The following is a 27,611-nucleotide window of genomic DNA, read 5'->3' on the forward strand; positions in this document are numbered from 1 at the left end:
TTTGTGATAGCAAGTTGGCATTTTAATATTCATAAGACAACCTTAACAGTCACCTCAATCAAGGAAATAAGGACACTGGCCCAAGGTTAAAATGTCACTGGGACCACTATTGATGCTATGCGTAAATGAAATCACTCATATGGTTGATGATAAGATCATGCTCGATGAAGATACTACTGATCTACTTTGTTGGAAAACAAGGTGTATTTTTTATCTATTACTTCAATACCCTTGATATTGATGTAATCATATAGCTTCATATCATAAAGAATAATTCTTTGTCACCATTTAACAACAGAAGCAAAGAAAAGTCAGGATCAGCACGGTAAGTTTTCTTTTTTGCTCTTGATGATTTAAAAAAGATTCTACTAATAAAATTCAGAGATGCAGATGAAGAAGCTCTACTACAATTGAAGAAAACATAACTAAAAGAATCAGTTCTCAAAAACAGTTGCAGATTGAAGGGCATTCAAGTGAAATAAGTATATAGGACTACAATAAAAGTAACAGAAACAGCAGAAAATAAATTGGCAGTGGACCAGCTCACATCATCTTGTCTTGAATGAAAATTTTCTCTTTTTCAAACCTATTGACAAGGTTCTAGTTGGACAAACAGTATGCTAGCTTGTTGTCTGACCACTGAACATGATGGAATAAAACCAACAGAATCTCACTAAGGACCTCCCCTTCTTCCTTTGTCCTGATAGCCAATACACAAACTTCAACAAATGTTTTCAAAGCACAAATAATAAGCTGAGTCAATTTCCGCGTAAGCAGCACAGAGGAACAGTTGAGGGAGCCTAATATTCCCCTCATAGCAGCTTTTACTTCAGTGAGATTGTCATTATTATGGCCCATGTAGCCAGCTCTGACAGAAATGGCAGAGGCAAGAGTGTTTTGGAAGATCCAACCAAATGCAACTGGACTTGGATTACTCCTGCTGACACCATCAAACATGAGTTCCCAAAATCCATGATTGGAATTGGTGAGAGATTCTTAGTATTAAAGGCATCCAATGCTACAAACCCAAGCAATACTTTAGAAACTCAAAAAAAAACGAAGCTAATAAAGGACCTTACACAACATGTGGATATCCCTGATTGCTGATTTCCAAATACATACAGTTATTTTGGGATTTATAAATGCACATTCTTACATAGAAATATTTTAATGATGATCTTTTGAATGCAGATTAGTCTGCTCATAGAAAACAACTCAATAAGTAAATGAAAGGGTAGTTGCATTTTATACTCTTAAAACACTAACAAGACTTCAAGGTAAACAGCACATGAATGTGAAATATATTTTTTGCCTTGCAGAACTTAGTCCCACCTTTGGGGCAGAAAAGTTGACACAAGTTTGGCTAGGGTCAATAAAGGCATCTAAAGAAAATTATAAATTGTTCAGTGTGTCTCGAAGATGTCTATTTTCTTATCATCATGTTCTGTTGCTAGGGAATATTGAGTTGGTGACTCTTAGTACCAACTGCATAAATATACAGCTACAGATTATTTTTATTAAACAACTAAATCTTGTGGGTTCAGTAGTTACAATTCTAATTTTATAAGACACATTTAAGTAAGATTTATGGATTATAAGATTAAGCCCTACAAATCTAAGATAAAATGGTACTATAGGCATACACTCTATGACAGAGATTATTCATTTTAAATTTACAAACTAGAAAATTGAAGATGATGCAAAATAAAAGGTAAAACTGTCTGACTATGGCTCCTAGTGTATGCTTTTTATTATTACCAAAGTAATCATAACTTCATATGACTGAAGTTGTGGAATAACTTCTCAATGATTATTCCTAATTGCAAATTGACAAATAAAAATTCTATGATGATCTAAGAACTCAAGTAAAGAATAGATAAGGGTAAAATGTAATGTCCCTTTTTTGGATAATTAGGAATTATGGGACAATTACTTCAATCCTCTAAACATACCGTACCTGATTTTGTGATAAATTAATGTAATGGATAGTATGAAGATAAATGTGTATGAAATGACAATAAACAATGTCACATGGTATTTCTGATATTGATATATGTAATTATATTTATGCTAAAGTGAATTGATATTACTTGCAAGGTTAATAAATGGCAATATAACTATGCGATTGAGATGTAATGGTATTGTTTATAGCAATATGAAATGCTATCTCTGATATAACTTTTATAACATGCAGTGGCTGATCTTTAATTATTTCTTAGAGAGATATAGTTTCTGTTTCTAATGCAATCCTTCAAATCATGCAATCAATTCTACTTATTGCTTACAGCAATAGTTGCCGTGTCTGATATGCTGATATGCTCATAAAATTTTGAAAATGCTACTATGTCTGATATGATGAACTGATTCTTCCATCAAGGTGCTGTCTTTGATCTTGCTTTATGTGTATGCAACCTATATAGTCAAATAGGATGCCGCTCAGTGTGCTGATTCACAAGAGATAAAAGAAGAGATAAATTTACAAATCAATGATGACTTCAATGGAATCTCCCTTCTTATACTTGATGAAAGACACATCCCATGTTCATTCATGCTTATCATTCTTCATTACAGTTCTTAACTGTAATGTTCCTAAGGTGAACTCGGCCTGTAGGTGATCTCGATCCGTAGGCAATTACTTAGGTAGCCTTGTCGTATGCTCCTAGTAGCAAAATGCTTCAAGCAGTTCTTCCTCCGTGCCTCCGGTAGTCTTTCCAGTGCCTCAGGATGTTCTCTTCCGTGCCTTGGGTAGTCTTTCCAGTGCCTCGGGATTTTCTCCTTTGTGCCTCGGGAAGTCTTTCCAGTGCCTCGGGATGTTCTCCTTCGTGCCTTGGGTAGTCTTTCCAATGCCTCAGGTAGTTCTCTTCTATGCCTGGGGTAGTCCTTCCAATGCCTTGGGATGTTCTCCTCCGTGCCTCAGGATGTCTTCCCAATGCCTCTGGATGTTCTCCTCCATGCCTCAGGATGGCTTTCCAGTGCCTCGAGATGATCTCCTTCGTGCCTCAGGAAGTCTTTCCAGTGCCTCAGGTTGTGTGTCGTACGGTGTCCTATGATATGTAAGTGTGTGTGTGTGTATATATATATGTATACGCTAATGATTATTTCACACACACACACACATATGTATATGTGTATCATAGTTATGGGACTCTAAAAGTCCAAGGCAAAGTCAGCCTTTACGAGGCAAATAACCTTTGGACTCGGACTCGACTGAGTCCTAGCAGAGTCCACATGGACTCGCCGAGTCCAAAGTCTCGCAGAGTCCCGAGCTCGAGACTCTCGCCAGCGATTCAACAAAAACGATGTAATGTCCCCATTTTTCCCAGCATTGGAGTTTCAGGGATTAGCCTATTATTATAACCCTTGTAGGCTAATTATTGTGGATGGAGGGTCTTCTATGGCAGTGGCTTGACTTGGGAGGGTCTTATCTTCTCCACATTTTAGTAAGCTACAGGTTGGTCTTCGTTTGGCTTAGATTGGACTTCGCTTGGGCTTAATTTTGTGTACTTACTAATTGTGGTAAGTTGGTGTTGATCAAGATGGACCCTTTCTGTTTTTGGAAAGTGCATTTGGTCACATGGAGAAATAATAGGTATGACTCCTATTTTAGACAGTATATTTAAATGATGAGTATTTTGGGAGTTATTAGATTTTTAGTGGCCAAATTATTATTAATTATCAAATGGCTTATAAAGTTACAATTTACCTTTATAATTTCACTTAAGTTGAGAGTTGAGTTATCACTGGAATGTGTCATTTATTAATTAGTTAAGCAAGTCAAGTGAGAGAATCTAAAGGAAGCTTCTAATTAATGTTGTGTGGTGAGGATTGTTGAGTGAAGTACATTTTGGCAACAAAAGGGAATTTGGAGGTTATAAATACAAGCCCATTTGTCGAGAAAAGCAAGTTTGAATATTTTATATGCTTGTGTTGCCTTTGTGGGTTTTCTAAGTTCTGATATTATGTGGCCCTTGCTGAAGTATAAGGGTTTCGAATCTGGATTGTGCCTTTAATCCATAGTTGAGGTTATTGTGGATTAAAGGTCTGAAATTATTATTAATATCTCTTGTTGTATATATTGTGGTTGGGAGATATTGAGTTTGTCTTGCAATTTGCTGCTAAAGTAAAGTAAATTGTAATTGCTTATGGGATTGTGATTTTGTCATTTCTCCTATTGTTTTCTATTGTGACTAAGGCGAAAATTAGAGTTGTGCTTATTGACTGATTTAAGGATAATTCGCATGCAAATTGAAAAATAGTGTTCAAGTTTGGAGAGTTATTGCTGAAGATCATTATCTGATATTCAAAGGACAAGTAATAATCAAATTCTGGACACTGTGTTACAATTCAAAGAGGTGAATCTGGGCAATTTTTTTATTGTCATCTGCATATGTATATTGGGGCTGAACTTCTATAATATCCCCGATTGAGCTAGGCCAACCCAGTAAGTGTTTTTTATTAAATTTAAATTATTTATTTTTTTCTGGGTGGCCGACTTGGGAGGCCTTAGGTTGGTATATATGGATGTTAGTGTTTCCATATTGGAACACAATTTTGTTTTGGGAATAAGAAAAAACGATCTGTTGGCCTGAGGGTGTAGCTGCTCAGCCTCAGTACTCAAGGTGCATAGCCTCTCCTGAGAGGAATTTGTAAATTTCAGTTGTTTGTTTTTGCCCTAGCAAATTTTAGTGGTATCAGAGCCTAGTTTCTCTGCCAGCCTGTGGAGATGTTATTCGATTGAGTCAAAGAGATCAGGGCGCTCTTGAAAGAGAACGAAAGAAGGCAACAACAAATTGATCAAGGATAGGAGGCAGCGGTAATAAGATGGACAAGGATAAACAATTTTTCAATTTCATAAGTCAAATGCAAGACCAAATGACCAAACAGCAGGAGCAGAATAACCAGCTGATGCAAATAGCACTACAGACTATGAAAGACATAGGTGGCAGATCTGCATCCAACAATGGGACGGAAGGCAATGGTTCTGAGTCATAGAACAAAGGCACACACCCTACATAGCCTTCATTCATACCCAGATAGGTCCTTAGCAATGGAGGCGAAGAACTAAGGCTTGAGGAAGGAGATCTCGATGCCAACATGGAGGCTTATATGAAGATTGATCCAAAAATAAGACAATTCCCATTTATCTAGTTTCACAACTTAAAGAATGGATCAACGGAAAGTCAAATGAACCATTCTTTCAACAGGGATCTGCAGAATAGGATGTCCAGGTTGACACTGCCAACATTTGATGGTACAGAAAAGGGTTCAGCACAAGCATGGATTGTCATCGGTAGAAATTGTGTATCAGCCGACAGGACCCTTCGGAAAAGTTTATGCATCTGGCCGACGGACTCCTTCGGGAAAGTTCTTCGGAAAGTATTTATAACCCAGCATTGTAATCATCATATATCTTATCATCGAAACATAATGTACTGTTTGGCATATGCGAATAATAATAAGAAGAGTTCTGTTGTTTGTTGTTCGTATTCATTGTCTATGTGTGTTTCTTAATTAATCTATGCGGTAAACATGGATCCAAAAGTTAGACACCTACTTTTCTCTCAGCCCCATGGCAGAAGATGAGGCTATCAAGTAGAATGGATCAACGGAAAGTCAAATGAACCATTTTTTCAACAGGGATATGCAGAATAGGATGTCCAGGTTGACACTGCCAACATTTGATGGTACAGAAAAGGGTTCAGCACAAGCATGGATTGTCGTCGGTAGAAATTGTGTATCAGCCGACAGGACCCTTCGGAAAAGTTTATGTATCTAGCCGACGAACTCCTTCGGGAAAGTTCTTCGGAAAGTATTTATAACCCAGCATTGTAATCATCATATATCTTATCATCGAAACATAATGTACTGTTTGGCATATGCGAATAATAATAAGAAGAGTTCTGCTGTTTGTTGTTCGTATTCATTGTCTGTGTGCGTTTCTTAATTAATCTATGCGGTAAACATGGATCCAAAAGTTAGACACCTACTTTTCTCTCAGCCCCATGGCAGAAGATGAAGCTATCAAGTTCGCAGTTTTGCACTAGGAAGGTTTAGCTCATGAATGGTGGCATCACGGCCTGGTTACTCAAGGGTTCAAGCAAATAACTACATATGCTGAATTCACACAGAAATTGACAAAAAGGTTCAATAGGAAAGATCCTGAAAGCTACTTCCAGGAGCTCACTAGTCTCAAGCAAATAGGCACTGTGGAAGACTGTGGCAAACTTCCAAAGGCTTGCAGTTATGGTGACAAATGTTTCAGAAAAAAGACTCACGTCCTTATTCATCGAAGGCTTATCATAATCAACACGAGGACTTGTAAGGGCCTTCGAGCCAGCCACGTTAGAAGAAGCTACCCGAAGAGCATTAAACTTGGAAGACTCCACCAAGAAAGGGAAGATGGGGATCAAGAACATACCAGCAATACAACCAACCAAGCCTGTCTTTAAAACTAGCCTGGCCAATCAGCCACCCAAAGTTCCTCCTCAAGGGCCTCATGAGATGTCAAGAAATGAACTTCGGAAGAAGGGTCTATGTTTCTATTGCAAGGATAAGTGGACTAACAATCAAAGGTGTCAAGGAAGGAGTCAAGTTTACTAAATAAAATACACACTGAGGACGAATCCCAAGAAGATGAAGTAACCACCAATGAAGAAGAGCAAGAGGTTGTAGTTGAAGGAGAAAACATAGGAGGTACTTTAGCAACACTTTCAGCAACCCCTCGATACAAGTCATTTCGAGTTAGAGGAGTACTTCGAGGACAGTGAGTGACAGTTTTGATAGATGGAGGTGCTACTCACAACTTTCTTGCCACTAAGACAGTGCGCAAGATGCATTTGGAGACAGAGCAGTTTGAAGAGTTTGATGTTGCTACCGCTGGAAGCATCCTTACCTGCACCACTCAAGTGAACCAGATGGAGTTAACACTTGGGGGCATCTAAATTCGAGATGACTTCTATGTGGTGGGCATAAGTGATATCGAGGTAGTCATAGGAGTTCAATGGCTCCAAACATTGGGAGAATATAGGATCAATCACCATACAATGGAGCTTAAGTTTGAATGGGACGGAAAGGAAGTGGTCCTCAAAGGCCTTTCACAAAATGGGCCTATGATGGTTTCTATCAAAAGAATGGAGAGATTCTTCCGTAGAGAGGAGTTAGCTTGGGCAGCTGAGTGTTTGGTCATGGATCCAAGTTCAACAAAGGAGGAAGAAGTTTTCCCTACTGACATTCAACAAATTCTGGAAAAAAAGAACAAGGTTTTTCAAAAAATTCCAGCAGGGTTACCACCTAATAGAGGCTTTCAGCATGTGATAGAGCTCGAGGAAGGGGCCAAACCCGTTATCACCACCCCATACCGACACCCACAAATATACAAGGAAGAGATTGAGAAAGCCATCAAGGAGCTGTTGGAAATGGGGCTCATAAGGCCAAGTTCAAGCCCCTTTGCATAATCAGTTGTGCTGGTCAAAAAGAAGGATGGAACATTCTAGATGTGCATTGATTATAGAGCCCTCAACAAGAAGACGATAAAAAACCACTAGCCAATCCCCAAGATCGATGAGTTGATAGACGAATTCTATGGGGCAGTCTATTTCTCCAAGATTGATCTACGTTTTGGATACCATCAAATCAGAGTTAGAAATGAAGATGTGCAAAAGACTATATTCTAATGTCACTATGGGCATTACGAATTCTCAGTAATGCCATTTGGGTTGACCAATGCTCCCACCACATTTCAGTCTTGCATGAATCAAGTATTCAATCTATAGTTGAGGAAGTTTGTGTTGGTCTTTTTTGATGATATTCTAATCTATAGCAAGACTTGGGAGGAGCATTTGAGACATATAGAAGTGGTATTGGATATTCTCGAGAAGAATTCGTTCTATGCCAAGATGTCAAAATGCGCATTCGGGATGACAAAAATCCTATACTTGGGCCACAAGACTGGTGCACAAGGGGTTAGCGTAGATGAAGAAAAGATCAAAGCAATTCAGGAATGGGCTGCACCCAAAAATCCAACATAGCTGAGGGGATTCATGGGCTTATGCAGCTACTACAGAAGGTTTGTAAAGGGTTTCTCACAATTAGCACCACCATTAACCTATATAATGAAAAAAGGAGCATTTGCTTGGAGTGACATGGCTCAACAAGCATTCGAAAAACTCAAGAAGGTAATGAGTTCATGCCCCATTTTAGCTATTCCAGACATTTCATCTCCTTTCATGTTAGAATGCGATGCTTCAGGGGAGGGCATTAGAGCGGTGCTAATGCAAAATAAGCACCCCATTGCTTATGAAAGTAGGAAGCTCACCAATCCGGAAAGGGGTCTTTCTATCTAAGATAAAGAGATGTTGGCTATCATGCATGCCCTTGCGAAGTTCAGACAATACTTGGTATGTGGGAAATTTGTAGTGAGGACGGACCATAACAGCCTGAAATATTTCCTCAATCAGCGTGATTTGAACGATCGACAGCAAAAATGGGTTAGCAAACTCCAAGCTTACGATTTCGATATTGAATATGTGAAAGGCAGAAATAATATTGTCGCAGACGCTCTTTCTAGAAAACCTCACCTTTGTGCTATGACTAATATATCTGTTGATTGGAGAGTAGGGATTACAGCTGAATATGCTAAAGATTCATTTGCTAGTGATGTTTGGGAAGGTAAGATTGTTGATGACAGATACAAGATAGTCGATGAACTCATCTTCTACAAAGAGCGGATTTACCTAGTACCACAGTCCAAATTTAAAAACCAGATAATTAGAGCATGTCATGACACTCCTCTTGCAGGCCATCCTGGATTTTTCAAGACTTACAAGAAGGTGAGAGAGCATTTTGCATCGAAAGGACTGAAGAAAGATATTTTGCAGCATGTGAGGGAATGTGCAACATGTCAGCAAAATAAAACAGAGCACGTCTTTCCAGTTGGGTTAATACAGCCCCTACCTATTCCAAACCAGAAATGGGAAAGTGTTTCCATGGACTTCATCACAGGCCTTCCAAAGGTGCAAGGTAAGGATTGCATTTATGTTGTGGTAGATCGGCTTACCAAATATGCACATTTTTATGCCATTCCATCAAACTTCAAGGTTCACCAGGTTGCTGACTTATTCATGAAAGAGGTTTTTCGTCTTCACAAGCTGCTAAAGAATATTGTGAGTGACAAGGATAGCCGGTTCATCAGCAAGTTTTGGCAGGAACTCTTTCGATTGGCCCACACAGAACTAACTCCTAGCACCAGCTACCACCCCCAAATGGATGGGCAAACAAAGATCGTAAACAAATGGCTTGAGGGATACTTGAGGAACTACGTGACAGGGCAATTGTTAACCGGATAGGTTAATTAAGAAATGCACACAGATAATGAACACGAACAACAGAACTCCTTTTATTATTCGCATATGCCAAAGATATTACATTATTGGTGATAAGATGCTTTACAATGACCCAAGAGGGTGTATAAATACTTTTTGCCGAACCTTCCAAAAAAGGTCCGTCAGCTACGAAACAATCCTAATCTACCCATCGGCTACAAAATCTTTACCGACAACAACACCCTATCGGCTACAGTTTCTACTAACGACATCATCCCCCCAAAAGAAAAAGTCGTCTCCGGACGACAATTACAAAATATCTGAGACAAATTAACAAACAAAATACATTAATGGACTGACTACAACAAGATAAATCTACTTTTGTCACATCACTTTCAGATTCATCTCGTGCGTGCACCAAACTGGTTTCCAACCCATGATGCATCTGTAGCCTTTGCTAACACAATACTGTCTCCGTAATCAAGCTGACCTTGATAGCCACCCGTGCTGCTTTCTCTGTTTCCAACTCCTAGGGACCTTGAGCCAAGTGTCACTGCACTGCCTCCAACTGGATGATCAACTCCTCCCGAGCTCTCTATGCATCCACCAAGACAGCCTCACGTCCAACACCTACTCCAAGTGCCTCTGGTACACAGACACTCCATGCCTGCAGCAACTCCAAGTCTTCATCAACTGGTCATACTTCCCACAAATGATATCCGCAATGACTAGGGGTCCAAGGGCAATGCCCCCAGCGGGGTCCCACCAAGACCAAATTAGCACTCCGAAACCCACAGAAAAGTCCATGGAACACACCATTTCTGTCATTCTCTGCCGCTTCTCCACTCGTTCTAGCAACCACTAATGTTTCCCCTTTCCTTTGGCATCATTAGTTACTCATTTCGAACTGCTTCAATCTGTTGACGATTTATTTATTTTTTTATTTTTATTTTTTATTAATTTTGTGAAAACCTCATGTCACCCTTCTTCTACATCTATTGGTGTACTGCAATCTTCCCGTAGGTCACCTTCCGTGGCAAAAGTACCTTATGAACTCTTTCACCCGCGCATCACCTTCCGCAGCAAAGGCGTCCATAGACCCATGTCCGTGGGACACTTTGTGTTTGCAGCCATGTGACCGCGGACACCCTGCTTGCGAAACACTTAGTGTCCGCAACGCAGGCAGTGTCCACGGGACACCCAGCCCACGGGACACCCTGCCCGCGGGACACTTAGTGTCTGCAGGTGGTGTCCGCGGGATACCTTGCCCGCAGGGCAGTCAGTGTCCGCGGGACACCCTAGCCGCGGGACACTTAGTGTCCGTGGGTGGTGTCCACGAGATAACCCTACATCGTAATTTCTAATTCTATTACCATTTTAATTTGATAAAGTCAAAGTTATTGAATTGATTTAATATTTTTTTGGTTTCAGATGCATGGTGGGAAATGTTTGGCACTAAGGTGCCAAATTTACAGAGGATTGTGATTCACTCTTGAGCTAGCCATCTAGTGCATCAAGATGTGAACGTAATTGGAGTCTATTCAATCATATACACTTGAAGAAGCACAATAGGTTGGTAGTGCAAAAATTGAATGATCTTGTCTTTGTTCACTCCAACCTTTGCCTTCACCATAGACAGATTGTAACAACCAGTTTTTCCAGGTCTTAATTAACAACTAAAATACTCATAGAAATACAGTTATTTCTTCAATTTCATAGGAAGACAATTATATCAATCATGTTCATGTGAATAAGACTTACCGTTAAATCAGTTAAACAAAATTTCTTAACTAAGAACTTAAAACACCATCAATGAATTTACTATAGAAATTAAAATCCACATACCATGAAATTTGAACTGATAAATAATTGTAAGAAGGCTTCTGCAATCACCCAGATTAGTCTACAAATACCACTATAACAAAATCATATAACAACTACCATTCAATACCGCTATATCAAAATTAAATGACAATTACTATTAAATACCATTCTATAAAATTAGAGCATCACAAACCACCGTATCAATTAGGGCTTCGATTACCATTGCATCATTTAGGGCTTCAGATACCATTGTATCACTTAGGACTTCAATTACCACTGAATCAATTAGGGCATAAGATACCACTGTATCAATTAGAGCTTCGGATACCACAGAATTCAATTAGGGATTTAGATACCACTATATCATTTAGGGCTCCAAATACCGTTGATTCAATTAGGGCTTCAAATACCACTGTATCATTTCTTTCTTTCCAATTTCTTAAATGTGGCAATAACTTAAGATTAAAAAATATGCTCATATTCAATATTCATGCAAATAAAAGACTGAGATAACAATCCATCTGATAAATTTATCTCTCACAACTAAGTGTATAGTAACTGTAATAATGATAAAACTCAATTAATCTTACCTTAGTCTTGCATATACTCATAAAAGTGATAATACTTGTTTTCCGACAACAATTGAATGTATAGCTTATCCTTGTTTGTTGTACGTCTGACAACTTTAGGAGAGATGAAACATTGTCACGGGCCCTTAACTTTTTCCCCACACAATCTCTAATGAGAAAGGCCCTCCCTACCCGGAATTGGACTTAAAACATTTGTCATCTACTGAGCATCCTGGTATTAACACACCATTCGACTTGACAACAAAAGTTATAATAACAGGATTATGCATGATATTATTATAAATTTAATGTATCAAATCTGACTCTTATTTTTCTAAGTCATTGCAGACTCCATCTCACCTCTTCAGCCTTTCCATGGCTATATAGCCGGTGAATCGTAGGTGCTCGGATCTCAGTGCAATCGGCTGTCTAATGATTCCCACCAAATACATGAATAACATATATGTTCTCGTTTATCATAATTTGTAATTTGAAAAGGATATTCTTAAATATTGTAGAACTGATTGTTTCATTAATTAATTTAATCATATCTAATTTCTCTTTTGCATTTTTGCAGATTCATTCACCATTTCATGGCTTCTTTGCCAGTGAATCCTAGCTGCTTAAAAGATTATGATCATTTTGTCTTATTTACACCTCTTCACCATTTCATGGCTTCATTTCCGGTGAATTCCTCGATGTCTGTAAGATTATGAGCATTCTGTTATTATTTACACCTCTTCACCATTTCATGGCATCTTTGCTGGTGAATCCTAGGTGTTAGAGAATCTATAAGTATCCTAATCTTTGTTCAAAAATTATGATAGCATGATTATTGATGTTGGTTCATATAATCAAAGTTTCTACAGCTACCATTCGAATTCATAAATGATGTTTAATCGCAAAGATATCCTATGAAGATCCTCAATAAACTCTACGTAATGCAAGAGACCAACAGCATGGTTTTGTAAATTAATCTCCGTCTATCAATGCATAGCCAACTATAGTCGGACATTCTAATCAAAAAAGGAAGAAATTATGAACACGAATGCATATACTGTATTACTCTCACTACTAGCAATATGTAGCCAGCTGTAGTCGGACATACACTCAGAAAAGAAGGAATTTATGAAATACGAATGCATTTAATCATGACCTGAGATTGAACTTGAAGTTTGTCCGGGCGTGGCTCCTCCCGTCCTTGGCTGGAACTCCTATTTGGCAATTTGTTTCACCTGCTAGCTTAGAGACTTGGTTTGTGGAATGCAAACGCTAGCAGAGTAAGGAAGAGAACAGTAAATTACTAGATGAGCAGACGGAAGAATGATTCGACTATGAATGAAACTCACAGATTTAAGTGATTCAAATGGCTTGAATGGAAAATGTATCAGACACGGAAGAGGGTGATGTTGGCTTGGTCGATTCACGGCTTCTTAAAGGATAGCCGAGACTCCTTGGCTTCTATCGGTTAAAAAGATTATAAACCATTCGATTTCCAAATGTTTAATTCAATTAAACAAAGAGGAAAAGAAAAATCAAATTGTTGGAAGATAAAGTTGGAAAGATTATTATCAATTCAAATTTCCAAGTATTAAATCCATTTACCATGCCAAGTGTTAATTAGTTAAAAGCAAGAATATTAAAAAGAAATAATAGAGTTGGAAGATTATAATTCGAATATTATTATTATTATTTTATATTTATATAAGTACAAGTAAATATATTAATGAGGTGACATCAATTTATTAAATTATTATAATATAATGATGCCATTTCATTTTTATTTCTATATGTACGTATATAAATATTTATTATAATATTATGATTAAAGATTAATCAAAATTCTTTGAGATACGATTTATATTTTAACTCAATTATTTTATATTTCTCAAATTATTTATTTAAATAACTCATGCGGGTCCCACAAATGTATCATGTTTCAAGTCACTAGGTCCTCAACCCATCTGCCCAATGATAGTGATGCTCCTGTGCCTAATTCTTTTCTAACAATGCTTCCACCCTTTCGACGTGTTTCCTACAAGGAAATTTCTTGAAATTAAATCATAACAGCTAGCTGCTTTTTCAATTCCATGAATTCATGATATCAACTAGCATGTTATCTTCACATGAAATTATAACAACTAACCATTTCATCATTTCACAAGATTATAAACAATTTAACTATCCACTGACTTCATGTGAACCTCAACGGCTATATTTCAAATTAGGTCGAAAATTGGGATGTAACACAGATCCTAGGCACTGATACATCACCAATTTTATTAGAGAATATTGATCCATATGCAGAGTGGAACACAAAGATTGCTAATCCTGTCTTCAATGATGAAGATGTGGAGTGGGTTGATCGAGAGGCTGAGGTAGCGATGGCAATCAAGGAGGCTAGAGTGTGAGGAGACAGAATGCAGGACCCTGAGGCTAGGAGTGATGGATCTGAATCCGATAATAAGAATTATGTGGATGAGGATGAGGATGAGGTTCAGCCTCAAACAGAGGGAGAGAGGATGGCTCTACAATCTTCCATGACTTATCTTAGGTGTACTCGTAAGACATAGGCTACTGTGAGCCTTAGTCTTTTATTGTTCTACACTCTAGTTGTTATTTTGATATATGTTTTGAACTTTTGATACCATGAATTTCATAATCTATGAATATTGTAGACATTTGACACTACAGTGACACTATGTTTATTGCTTGATATTGTGTTATTCAATTTTTTCCTTCGGAAGTTCGTTTTTATACTCATGTAATCTATGCAAAATTGTGTCTATTAACTAGCTTCTATTTATCTCAATTATTGTGTATTTGATGTTAATTGACTAAAAGATGTATGAAAAAATCTAAAAATCCTTAAAAATCTTTGAAGTTCATGGGTTTTTCAATTTTTCGCATCCTTGCCAATCTTGTCGCCAAGTTCAAGTCTAAGTCGGATTTTGACTTTCCGAGTTAGAGGTGAGTTCGAGTCCCGTAACACTGATGTGTATATACTATACATACATACATATTTCATACCCACACAAATATGAGTATAGACAAATTATTTTTATACCAAGGTATGATGGCTTACACAGAGCAAAGAAATCAATACATGATAAAGGTATTATTCTCACTTATGTTACTTTTAATACTTCTTTTTGAATTGTTTAACCGAATAGCTCAATAATCCCTGTACTTCCTTTATTGTCTAGCCATTCAAATCCTTGGTGTAGGTGGTTAAGTTCATACCTGTTATTCTGACGGTGGATTTGGGTGTCCCCTTCCTAACTCTCATTTTGGCAATGCTTCCCCTTTGTCGTCATACTCCTACAAAAGAGAAATGGTTCTTCCAATTTCATCTTAACACATAACTAACACAGATGACATATTAACTAATAACCGCTATTCCATTGTCATGTCCCCAAATTTTTATGTTATAATTTAATTTAATTAACTAATTTATTGGTCCCATAATTTAAATAATATAATAAAAGGACCTTTAATTAGTTACTTTAATTAATTAATATGGGCCCAAGTTAATAATATTTGTATTTGTGGTTCCGATTGATTTAGTATATCTCAAACCCATTTTTATTGTTTCCATAGGTTTTCTCGTCAACTATGTAAACCCTCAGGAGTTCCTATGAAGGGTATTTAAATACGACATCTAGGTAGTAGTTGTAATGCATTTTGGATTATTTTATTGTATGCAATTTCCTGTTGGAGTTTTGTATTGTTCATCATTTCGGAAGTGAGAGATCTTCCCTACTTGGCTTTCAAATTTCGATGGGATTCAACCCTCACCCTATTCCGTCTATATTCCTTGGCTCAAATCTGGCAAATTGGAGTGCCATCATTATTTGCAACTATAATATCGGCTTGGTTCCAAATTGATGTTTTATGCATATTCAATCATTATGATGTATATCATTTGGCAAACCGAAAGTAATCATAAATCTTTGCCTTCATTCGTTATACATAAAACCGTACACTCCTTCATACTCTGCTCACCCTCCCTCCATCATACACTAATTCCCATAGTCCTTGCTTCCACCATACATCACTCCCCATTGCCTACCACACAACCCCTTTGCATTTTGTATCATTGTCTCCTGCCCTGTAAGGCCTTCTTCCCAACCGTACGGCTCTGCATCCTACACTGTACAGTCAGCTCTTCACCCCCCTCATCATACGGCAAACTCAAACCCCACCGTACAGTTAGCTTCTCCTGCACTGTACGAACAAACAGGCTTGACCTCACCATATGGCCAACCCTAGTTCACCATACAATCAACCCAAGCATCACCGTACAACCAAAACATCACACTCTATACGGACAACATTTGATCACGTTGTATAGTTTCAGAAACTCCTACTGGGTTTGGGGGTACAAAGCCGGAAACAAAACACCATAGTAGTATCAAAGCAATTGCCTTCGAGTCGAGATCCCCTTCGGAAAGTCATTGCCTTCGGATCGAGATCCCCTTCGGGGAGTTATTGCCTTCGAGTCAAGATCCCCTTCGAGAAGTCATCGGCTTTGAGTTGAGATCCCCTTCGAGAAGTCATCAACTTCGGATTAAGATCCCCTTCAAGCCAAGATCCCCTTCAGATAGAGTTCCCCTTCGAGGAAGTCATCGCCTTCGAGTTGAGATCCCCTTTGAGAAGTCATCACCTTCGGGTTAAGATCCCCTTCGGATAGAGTTCCCCTTCAAATCAAAATCCCCTTCAAATCGAGTCCCACTTCGAATTCCTTTCGAATCACATTTCCCCTCAGAACCAAATCTCCTTTGGATCGATTTCCCCTTGGACCGAGATTCCCTTCGGACTAAGTTCCCCTTCGGATCGAAATTCCCTTTGGATAGGAATTCCCTTCGGATCAAGTTCCCCTTCTAACTGAATTTCCCTTCACATCAAAACCCCCTTTGGATTGAGGTCCCCTTTGGATTGAGATTGCTTCCGAACCGAGATCCCCTTCGAAACAAGATTGCCTTCGGGCCGAGATCGCTTTTAGGCTGAGTTCACCTTCGGGACATTACAGTGGTATTAGAGCTTGCGATCTTACCAACCTACTGGAATGATTGAGAGATTTTGGTATTTGGATCACACTATGGCGCCGAATAGTGATGGAGAGTGGTGGATGAAGACACTAGAAAAGATATATTGGGTTGAGATCCCCTTCAAATCAAGTTCCCCTTCAAGTCAAGATCCCCTTTAGACTGCATCCCCTTTCAGATTCCCTTCGGATCGAGTTTCCCTTCAGATCAAGTTTCCCCTTGGAACCAAATCCCCTTCGGATCAATTTCACCTTCAGGCCAAGATTTCCTTCGAATTGAGTTCCCCTTTAGAAACGAAACATTACTGTGGTATCAAAGCAATTGCCTTCGGGTCAAGATGCCCTTCGAAAAGTCATTGCCTTTGGGTCAAGATCACCTTCAAGAAGTCATCGCCTTTGGGTCGAGATCCCCTTCGAGAAGTCATCGCCTTCGGGTTGAGATCCCCTTCGAGAAGTCCTCGCCTTCGGGTCAAGATCCCCTTCAAGAAGTCATCGCCTTCGAGTCAACATCCTCTTTGGGTCGAGATCCCCTTCGGATTGAGTTTCCCTTCAGGTCAAGATCCCCTTCAGAATGCATCTCCCTTCAGATTCCCTTCGGATCAAGATTCCCTTCCGATCAAGTTTCCCCTCGAAAAAAGATACCCTTTGGACTGAGATTCCCTTCGGATCGAGTTCCCCTTTGGGTCAAGATCGCTTTCAGGCTAAGTTTGCCTTCAAGACATTACATCCATTTCACATGAATCAAAATATTTCAACAATTTTTATCATTACAACCAATTTCAAAAGAACTCTTACTTCCAATGAAATTACCAAACAACTGGTTTCACATGAAATTTTCCAACGGCTAGAATACTATTTAATGTAGCAAAAATATGGAATGTAACATACCCTCCCCCTTGTGTTTCATTGTCCCCAATGAACTTGCAATAAAACAAAAACAAAAGAATCTATAACTAAATCATAAATCTATGTACATCCAAAATTTAGAGTTCCTTTTCATAGTTCAAGCTTTGGAAAACAAATGAGGGAACTTTTGGAAGATCTCATCATAGTCTTCACATGTGGCATTTTCCTCGAAATATTGGTCTCAGTAGACCTTACATTGGGTTATGTCTCAACTCTGCAAGCGAAGCTTACACACCTCGAGTATTTTGAGTGGTTCTATTTCCACCACCCCTAGGTCTCGCATCTGCAAGAGATTCCAATCAATAACATGCTCATGATGAGATATATACTTCTTAAGGTAAGATATGTGAAACACATTATGCATTCTGGAAGGTAGAGCAATTATGTAGGGTACTAGGTTTATGAGTTCTAAAACCTCAAAGGTCCTACGTATATGGGGGCTGGTTTTGAGTTCTTACCAAACTTGATAGTACTTTACTAAGGTTTAACTCTTAGGAGAACCTTTTCTCCTACTAAGAATTCCCTAGGAGTCTTGTTTGCATCTGCATAGCTCTTTTGTCGACCATTTGTTTTCTTCAGTCTTTGACGAATCTAAACCATTTGTTCTTTCATCTCTAGAAGCATTTTATGTCCTACAATGATCCAATCTTTGATCCTATTCCAACTCACTAGGGTCTACACTTATGCCCATATAGAGCTTTGAAGGGTGTCATCTTGATTGTAGATTGGTGAGAATTGTTATAAGCAAATTCTACTAATGGAAGATATATTTCCCATTGATATTGCCGATCCATACAATATATTCTTAGAAGATCCTCCAACACCTGGTTCACCCTTTCTGTCTAACTATCAGTCTCAGGATGGTAGGCAGAACTAATGTTCACTTTGGTTCTTAAGGCTAAAAATAAAGTCTACCAAAATCTAGATGTTATCATGGCATCTTTGTCTGATATAATCTTTTCTGGAATTCTATGGAGCTTGAAAATCTCTTACAAATTTGTGAGCAATCTTTGATGCTCCATTTATCAAATTCCCGAGTATGAAAAATGAGCCGCTTTAGTCAATCTATCTACAACTACCAGAATGGTATTATGCCTATTTTGAGTCATGGGTAACCCTTGAATGATATCTATGGTAATTATTTGCCATTTCCACTATTGAACTTCACTATGATGCAATAGCCCTATGGGATATCTATGCTCTGCTTTGACTCTTTGGCACTCAAAACAACCTACCACAATATTTGCAACCTCTTTCTTCATCCCTTTCCAAAAGTACAAGGGTTTGATATCTGCCAACATTTTGGTAACCCTAGGGTGTCAAAAGTAGGGTGCAGTATGAACTTCCTCAAGGATCATTTTCCTAATTTTTTGGTTTTCCGAGTATATACATCCTACCTTTTAATCTCAAGGGTCCATCCTCTTCTAGATAATACCCTTCATATCTGGAATCTTAAGGGTCTCTCTAAAGTGCTTGACATACCTCACCATGGAAATTATCACTAGGTAGATACTATAATACTTGCTCCTTGAGACCAGTGTTTATTGCTACCATAGTTGATATATGCTTCCATTGGCTTAAAGCGTCCACTACCTTGTTTTCCTTCCCCTTGATATAACTAATCTCAAAATCATAATATGCTTAAAATTCTAACCATCTTCTTTGTCAAGCATTGAGGTTGGGTTGGGTGAATATATATTTCAACCCGCGATGATCTCCTTGAAGTTCAAAAGGTTTCCCAATTAATTAGTGCCTCCACATTTGTACAACATGCAAAATAGCTGCCAACACCAAATCATGCAGTGCATAATTTTGTTCGTAATTTTTCAATTTTTTGGATTCATAATCAATGACTTGATCCTTTTGCATAAATACACCTCCTAATCCTTCTCCTAACACATTCGTTATACCCACAAACTGATCTTTTGGGTCAAGTACTCAAAGTATTGGCGCAATAGTTAGCTTTTCCTTTAGGTAGTTGAAAGTTGTTTCACATTTTTCTGTCTAGACAAACTTCTTCCCTTTCCTCTAAAGTGATGTGATAGGATAAGCAATTCTAGAGAAATCTCTAACAAATTTCCTACAAAATCTGACAAACCCATGAAACTTCTGACTTCTAACACACTCTTAGGAGCTGGCCAATCCTTTATTGCTTAATCTTGGCAGGGTCTACAAGTATTCCTTGGGCTAATATGATGTGCCCTAGATATTGAGTTTCCTTTTGGTAGAAGGAACACTTGGAGAGTTTGTCATATAGCTTATGTTCTCGTAGGCTCTAAAGAACTATTTCTAGGTGCCTCTGGTATTCTTCACTTCGGGAATAGATAAGGATGTCATCAATATATACTAATACGAATTTGTCCAAGCAATCTTGGAAGATATTATTCATGAAGTTGGTGAAGGTTGCTAGAGCACTGGTTAGTCCAAAAGGTAGTACTATAAACTCAAAATGCCCATAGCAGGTTCTAAAAGCAATCTTATGGATGTCCTCTTCCTTGATTCGAAGCTAGAGATACCTGATCTCGAGTTAATTTTAGAAAACATTGTTGCTCCCCTCAATTGATCAAACAGGTTATCAATCCTACGAAGCGGATATCTATTATTGATGGTAACCTTATTTAGCATCCGATAACCTATACATAACCTCATAGTTCCATTGTTCTTTTTGACGAACAATACAGGAGCTCCCCATGGGGAAACACTTGGTCGAATGAGTTTCTTATCCAATAATTCTTGTAATTGTACTTACAATTCCATCAATTTGGTTGTGGTCATTCGATAGGGTGCCCTTGATACAGGTTCCACCCCAAGCATCAAATCTATAGTGAAATCAAATACTCTGAAAGGAGGTACACTTGGAAGTTCTTCTGGGAATACATATTGTATGTGTTTAAGGTATGAACATTTTTCTTCAAAGGTTTCTTTCTGCTTCTCTTTGATTTCTCTATCTTTGATGAGATAGTCATCTTAGTAAGTGTTCTCTTGAGGTTCTATAGGTCTTCTATTTTGACAATGAAAATTTCACACCCCTTTCTCTTGCATCTTTTAAGCTGCATAGCTGAAATTTGGCAAGGTCTTACCTCATGCATTATTCCTTGAATGCTTACAACATTTCCTCGGTCATCCAAACACTCTATTGTCATGGCAAGACAATCAACCTTCGCTTTGTGCTCACTGAGCCAATTCATTCCAATGATGGTATCGTAAGACCCTAGAGGTGCTAAATACAAATTCACCTCTGTTGAGAAGTTTGGGAAGTCTACCTGAGCCTCAAACAAACACTACTCTACTCTATCCCTTGTCTTATTTGCATATTCAACAGTCCATGATTTTGCCATAAATCTGGTTCTTTCAGGAAACCTAGTCAATAATTTTGGGGAAATAAAATATTTTGTTGCTTCAATGTCAATCAATATACAAATAGGGTTACCGTAAATCTTACTCGGGGTTTCTACTAGACCCAATTGATGTTTTGCTTGTCAATTATCTACTGCAGCATGAATTCTCTATTGATAAATAGCCGGGTGAGGGGGTAGTGGGGGTCGTGGCTACTAATTAGTGTGGAACTTGTTGGCGAATTGATTGGCATAATGATCCCCACCATAGGTGAAGCATCCTTTGGGTGCCCCTTTCTTCTCACCCACCTTGCTACTTCCATTGCTATGGAAGTTACCTTTAACCTCTTTCCCATTGTTCCCTTTGAATTATGGTTTGTTGGATTTGAAACTCTTAAAACTCTTCCTATGAGATCTTGAACCTGTGTTATTAGTATTCCAACTGGTTTTCCTCTTATTGTCCCGAATTGAATCATCCCTTTTGATTTTATGTTATTCTCGAATAGCTCTTTCAAGAGCTTCCTTCATGGTTCGTGGTGCAAGAACATCTACAGCTCCTCCAATTTTGTTGTTTAAACCCATGATGAATTTCCCAACCTTCAAATTTTTGTCTTGTTGGTAAGGGGGAGCATACTTTAACAATCGAGTGTAATGTCACTGTTTTTGGCCAATCTGTGCAGTTGATTGAGTTAGCTCATCATAGGGACCCTCGTGAGTTGGTAGGGTGTTTTGGGGGTCTCAGTTGATTACTTACTATTTTTTAGTAAATCTATTATGGGCAGTTGCTATTTTTAGCAACGCAGTTGATGGCTTGGTAGTTGGTTGTCACCTGTGGCTGATCACGTTAATAATTACATTAGCTCTTATTTATTTATACATTGAGTTGATTTATTATAAAAATGTTTGTATTATTATAATAATGACTTAAAGAAATATTTTTGAAAAACAAGTTGGAAAGTTTAAAGGGTTGAGTTGTTTTGGGAAATTTTCACGTTTTCTAAAGTGGAATTTTATGGAAACTTTTGCCAACGAAAAGCTTATAAATCAAAGCTCTTTTCATCAGGAAAAAACACGCTTGATTATATATTTGATTTTGTGCCATAGTGGCTTTTTCTTGGGTTCTTAACTATATGCCCTTGTTGATGTATAGGGGTGGAAATTCTTTTTGCAATTTAGCTACTGAGGTATAGCTAAGTTTGCCCAACTTCTTTACTATTCATCACTGTATCTGAGAAGTGTTTTCATTCCACTGCTGAAGTATAGTGCATTTGATATTTGTTATATTTTCCTACTGTGTTCACTGTGGCTAAGGAGAGGAACATCCTAGAGATTAATTAATTGTTGTTGTTTGGCAATTAAGGAGGTATTGAGCTGGTTATTGTGATAGCTAGAAGTGTCATTCTAAAAATACATGTGGTAGTGGGGGGTTTCAGTTTGGACATTACAAAGGTATTGCAGGTGATTAGTGACATTGAAATACGGCTAGCAAGTGGCCAAGTAAATCTTTTGCAATCACGTGGGTGACCTGTGAAGTGACATTGACATCAGACGTCCTTTATAATTTTGTTGTTGTAATTGGGATCTGAATTCACTATTTAGATATTGGGCATGAAGTCTGGTTGCATTTGAAATTGGAGGCAGCAGCCGTCAAATATTGAATCCACGTGAATGCATTCTAGACATCCTTGCTAATTGGAGGCAATTGTAAACATATTCAGCTAACCGGTTCTTGCAAAATATTGTAACCTATTAATAAGTTTGCTCATAAAAGCTCATCTTTCCACTTCAATTAATTTAAATAATTTTGGAATTGCTTTTATGGTCATTGTGTTCTCCGTTGTGTTAATATGCAATCTGAAGAATTCAAAGAGATATAGTTTAAATAAAATAAAATAGTGGAGTTAGTTCATTGGCTGTCTAAGATTTGCAGAGGAAAAATAAAGGGTTTTTACAGTGGTATCAAAGCGGTTTCTTGCTAACCTGTAGGAATTGGGCTCAATTTGGTCAGTGCTTGGTTTGAAGTGTAGTCAGTATTTGATTTGATATTTCTATCATGGCTGATGATAGGAGGTTAGTGTCGGGTATGCACTATACCTGAAGAGGACGTAATTCTCCTCCCAAAAAAGAACTTGAGACTTAGTTTGGTTCGAATGGTAGTTCGGTGGTTCTGGTGGCACTGGACTATGACCCACAAATGTTGAGGTTGATAGAGAGGCCCTGCAGGCATTTAGGAATATTGTAGCTAGGCAACACCAGATGATAGATGTACTGCAACAGTTGCCTAATACTCTATAGTGGATAGCTCAAGGACGTAGTAAGAAGAGAGCTCGAGATGTTTTTGTTGGTTCTCATAGATCTCGAGTCAATGATAGAACCCGGGATGGTGTTGGGTACAGAGATGCAAATTGAGTTTGGGTTGAGGATCGTGGTGGATTTGCTGACAAAGCTAACATACATACTAGCACTCATAATAGGCTACGGAGGCCCAAATTTCTGAGACCTAAGATGGATGCGGTCAATATTGAGCCTGAGGTCACTCCTTTTGTTGATGATGTGTTGGCACACTTTACGAAGTGGGATGCTTTACCATAGGCGATTAAAGATCATTTGAATTTTGATAGGTTCTTGACTCAGAAACAGGAGCATTCCAAAGCGAGGTTGGGACTTGAGAGACAAGGACCTCGACAAAATGAGTTACAAAAAGTTGCTAGTAAGATGACTTTGGAGCACTTTGATGGAACTGGGAGAGTTACAGCTCGAGCGTGGATTCATAAGCTCGATATATATTTGGATTTGCATCCTATCTCTGAAGTGGATGCTATCAAATTTCGAGTGTTGCATCTGGATAGAGTTGCCCATGACTAGTGGTACCATGGGTTGGTTTCTTCGTGACATAATCAGATCACTTCCTACCAGGAGTTCGTGGATCACTTGATCGAGAAATTTGATAGGAAGGATCCAGAGGTGTACTTTCGTGAGTTGGCTCAATTAAAGTAGTCTAGTGGATTGGAGAACTACATCAGTGAGTTCCAAAGGCTTTCAGTCATGGTTTATGATATTTCGAAGCGCAGGTGAGTGATATTACTCATGGAGGGATTGACTGAGCCACTCCATGGATGGGTGAAGTCATTGGACCCATCTTCTCTACAGTTAGCGATGAGGAAGGCAAGTGACTTGGAGTCCTCTTGTTGAAGCATGGTTGCTTTGAAATCTTCTTCTCTTCCGCTTGATGATGAGGAGTCCCCACCAGTTGTTGAGGACAAGGGCAAGTCAATGGGGAGATCTAAAAACACTTCTAAAAGATTTGAGGAAGTGACGACTTTGCTTTTGGTGCAACGGGCCTTTCTCTAAGGGTCATACTTGTGCGTTAAGGCCAAAGGGAGCGGCGAATCGTGGTATGTGGGTTTACACTGATATGATTGAGGATGAGTCATCACAACGGCATGAGGATGTCGATGAAGATGATTATATTGATGATAGAGTTTATACTGTGATGAGTATTTACAGTTTGGTATTTGACTCACATGTTCAGGATTTGCACTGGGTATAGAGTTGGCCTGAGCCTAAGTTGGATTGTTTGCAAGATGATTGGGTAGGCACAATCAAGGAAAGTGTGTTGAAATCTCCTATGAATTCGCCAATTAGTGATGTTCCAACTTTTACATCATCAACACAGATATTGGGTGCCATGTTGCAGGTTATGTTATGGGTCCTGATGATGGCATTGGCATTCAGTTGGTTTAGTGAGGACGAGGACATCACATGCTTCTTGTCGGATCTTGGTGAAAGTTTTTGTTTCATACCGGATTGCTTGAGGACAAGCAATTTCGGGGAGGGAGGACTATAATGTCCCCGTTTTTGGCCAGTCTATGTAGTTGATTGAGTTAGCTCATCATAGCGACCCTCGTGAGCTAACAAGGTGTTTTGGGGGTCTAAATTGATTACTTACTATTTTTAGTAAGTCTATTATGGGCAGTTGTTATTTTTAGCAGTGCAAAGGATGGCTTGGCAGTTGGTCGTCACCTACGGTTGATGAGGTTAATAATTACACGAACTCTTATTTATTAAATCATTGAGTTGATTTATTATAATAATGTTTATATTATTATAATGACTTAAAAAGATATTTCTAAAAACAAAGTTGGAAAGTTTCTAGTGTAGAGTTATTTTGGGAAACTTCCACGTTTTCTGAAGTTAAAATTTTATGGAAACTTTTGCCAACGAAAAGTTTATAAATGAAAGCTCTTTTCATCGGGAAAAAGCACGCTTGATTATATATTTGATTTTGTGCCTTTGTGGCTTTTTCCTGGGTTCTTAACTGTATGCCCTTGCTGATGTGTAAGGGTGGAAATTCTTTTTACAATTTAGTTACTGAGGTATAGCTAAGTTTGCCCAACTTCTCCACTGTTCATCACTGTATCTAAGAAGTGTTTTCATTCCACTGGTGAAGCATAGTGGATTTGATATTGGTTGGATTCTGCTCCTGTTTTCACTGTGGCTAACGAGACAAACATCCTGGAGGTTAATTAATTGCTGTTGTATGGAAATTAAGGAGGGATCAAGCTGGTTATTGTGATAGCTAGAAGTGTCATTCTGGAAATATGTGTAGTATTGGGGGGTTCCAGTTTGGACATTATTGAGGTATTGCAGGTGATTGGAGACATTGAAATACGACTAGCAAGTGGCCAAGTAAATCTTCTGCAATCATGTGAGTAACCCGTGAAATGACATTGACATCAGACGTCCTTTATAATTTTGCTGCTGTTGTAATTGGGATTTGAATTCACCATTCAGATATTGGATGTGAAGTCTGGTTGCATTTGAAATTGGAGGTGGCAGCCGCCAAATATTGAAGCCACGTGAATGCATTCTAGATGTCCTTGCTAATTGGAGGCAATTGCAAACATATTCAGCGAACAAGTTCTTGCAAAATATTGTAATTTGATAATAAGTTTGCTCATAAAAACTCATCTTTCCATTTCAGTTAATTTAAATAATTCTAGAGTTGTTTTTATGGTTATTGTGTTCTCCATTGTGTTAATATGCAATCTAAAGAATTCAAAGAGATATAGTTTAAATAAAATAAAACAATGGAATTAGTTCATTGGCTGTCTAAAATTTGCAAAAGAAAAACCACGAGTTTTTACATCAGGTGAACTTTTCCCAGTACTTATGTACAGTCAAATCTCCCTGCTTGAGATTCTAGAAGTCTAGTAGTTTCGGATCATAGAAGGTTTGAGGAAGCCATCAATTTTTGAAGATAGAGACAAACCTGTCCCATATGATCTTGGTGGTTTTATATTGAGTTCTATTTTGGTGTTTCTCCACCAGGTGGCTGCCTCTCCGAAAAGGTGGTATATTCACCAAACAGCTTTAGATGTTTCTGAAAAACTCCTAATCTCGAAGTATTGCTCCATCTTAAATAACCATGCCTTGGCATCTTCTCTTGTCTCGGAGCCTAGGAACTTACGAGGTTTAATCTTCTTAATATTGTTGGACACATCATTAACTATTTCTTGCTTCTTTTCCTTGTCAAGGGATGTTATTGAACTTATTTTTCCTTATCACTATGACCAGAGTTTTCGGGTTCTGTTCTAGGAGGAAGTGAGGAGTAAGTCTCCTCTCGATCTCACCCAATTTGTGTTACCAGTTCATTCATTCTCTTTTCCATGTTTTCTAGTTTTGCTTGTGTCTCTTTCAAAATCTGGATCATCAAATCCAATGTGTTATGGGGATGAGCCCCGTTGTTTTCTTCCTACACTCTGGGGTTTCCATTGGCCATAGTTGAAGCTGATGGGATTATGCTCAGCATTACAAGAACAATACTAATTGTTTATTATATATTTTGCTGGTTGCAACTACAACTACATCATTTACAAAAAAAATTCCACTACTGAAGACACAACAAAAGAATATTAATAGATAAACCGGACACCCTACTTCAGGGTATTTTGTCCATTTTCATTTATGGGCTTGTCTTGCCCTTTACATAGTTTATGAAAAATCATAAGAGGATCAGTCTGTTTGGCATTCCATGCCTCAATAAGTTTGTTTCCTAATTTTGCCTTCCTAGTCAAAGTCCACCTAACTCTCTCTTTCTTGATTTGTCGCAATGCTTTTGCTAGGGTCTCACTGTCCTTGGGCATATCGGAATAATTGTGTTTGGACATGTTCTTAATCAAGTAGAAAAATATGGGATGTCTAAGTGATTTGCATGGTGTCCTATGGATATACATCATGTTTATTATTCAAATCTGCATTGTTTTAGTTTTGCTTGTCATGAACCTAGTGCTCTAATACCATATGTAACATACTAAATATTCAAAACTCATTAATTCTTAAATAAAGATAACAGATAAAATTCTTAACCGAATGAAAAGAGATATAGTTAAAACAGTTACTCAACTACTTCACATGGAAAGGAAAATACAAACTAACTACATTTTGGATTTGCATATAAATAGGAAATAATAAATTTTTAACTACTAGTTCACATGACATTCACTTACTAACTACCATTTCATCTTAAAATACTCTAAGGAAAACAACATATTTTAACAAGTACAAATGAAACTTAAAAGGATTACCAGAGTAAGAATAGTAGACAAAA

At 38.2% G+C, this 27,611-nt stretch overlaps 1 protein-coding gene across 1 annotated transcript in view; it reads right to left on the reverse strand.

The window, feature by feature from the left end:
• The window catches only part of LOC149566065 (uncharacterized), a 159,074-nt gene that overhangs the window by 110,058 nt on the left and 21,405 nt on the right, over positions 1–27,611 (reverse strand). The gene's annotated exons all lie outside the window — the stretch shown is intronic.

Source organism: Cupressus sempervirens, chromosome 3, assembly GCF_028749045.1.
Source record: "Cupressus sempervirens isolate cs-2001-9-10 chromosome 3, ASM2874904v1, whole genome shotgun sequence".
Lineage (NCBI taxonomy): Eukaryota > Viridiplantae > Streptophyta > Pinopsida > Cupressales > Cupressaceae > Cupressus > Cupressus sempervirens.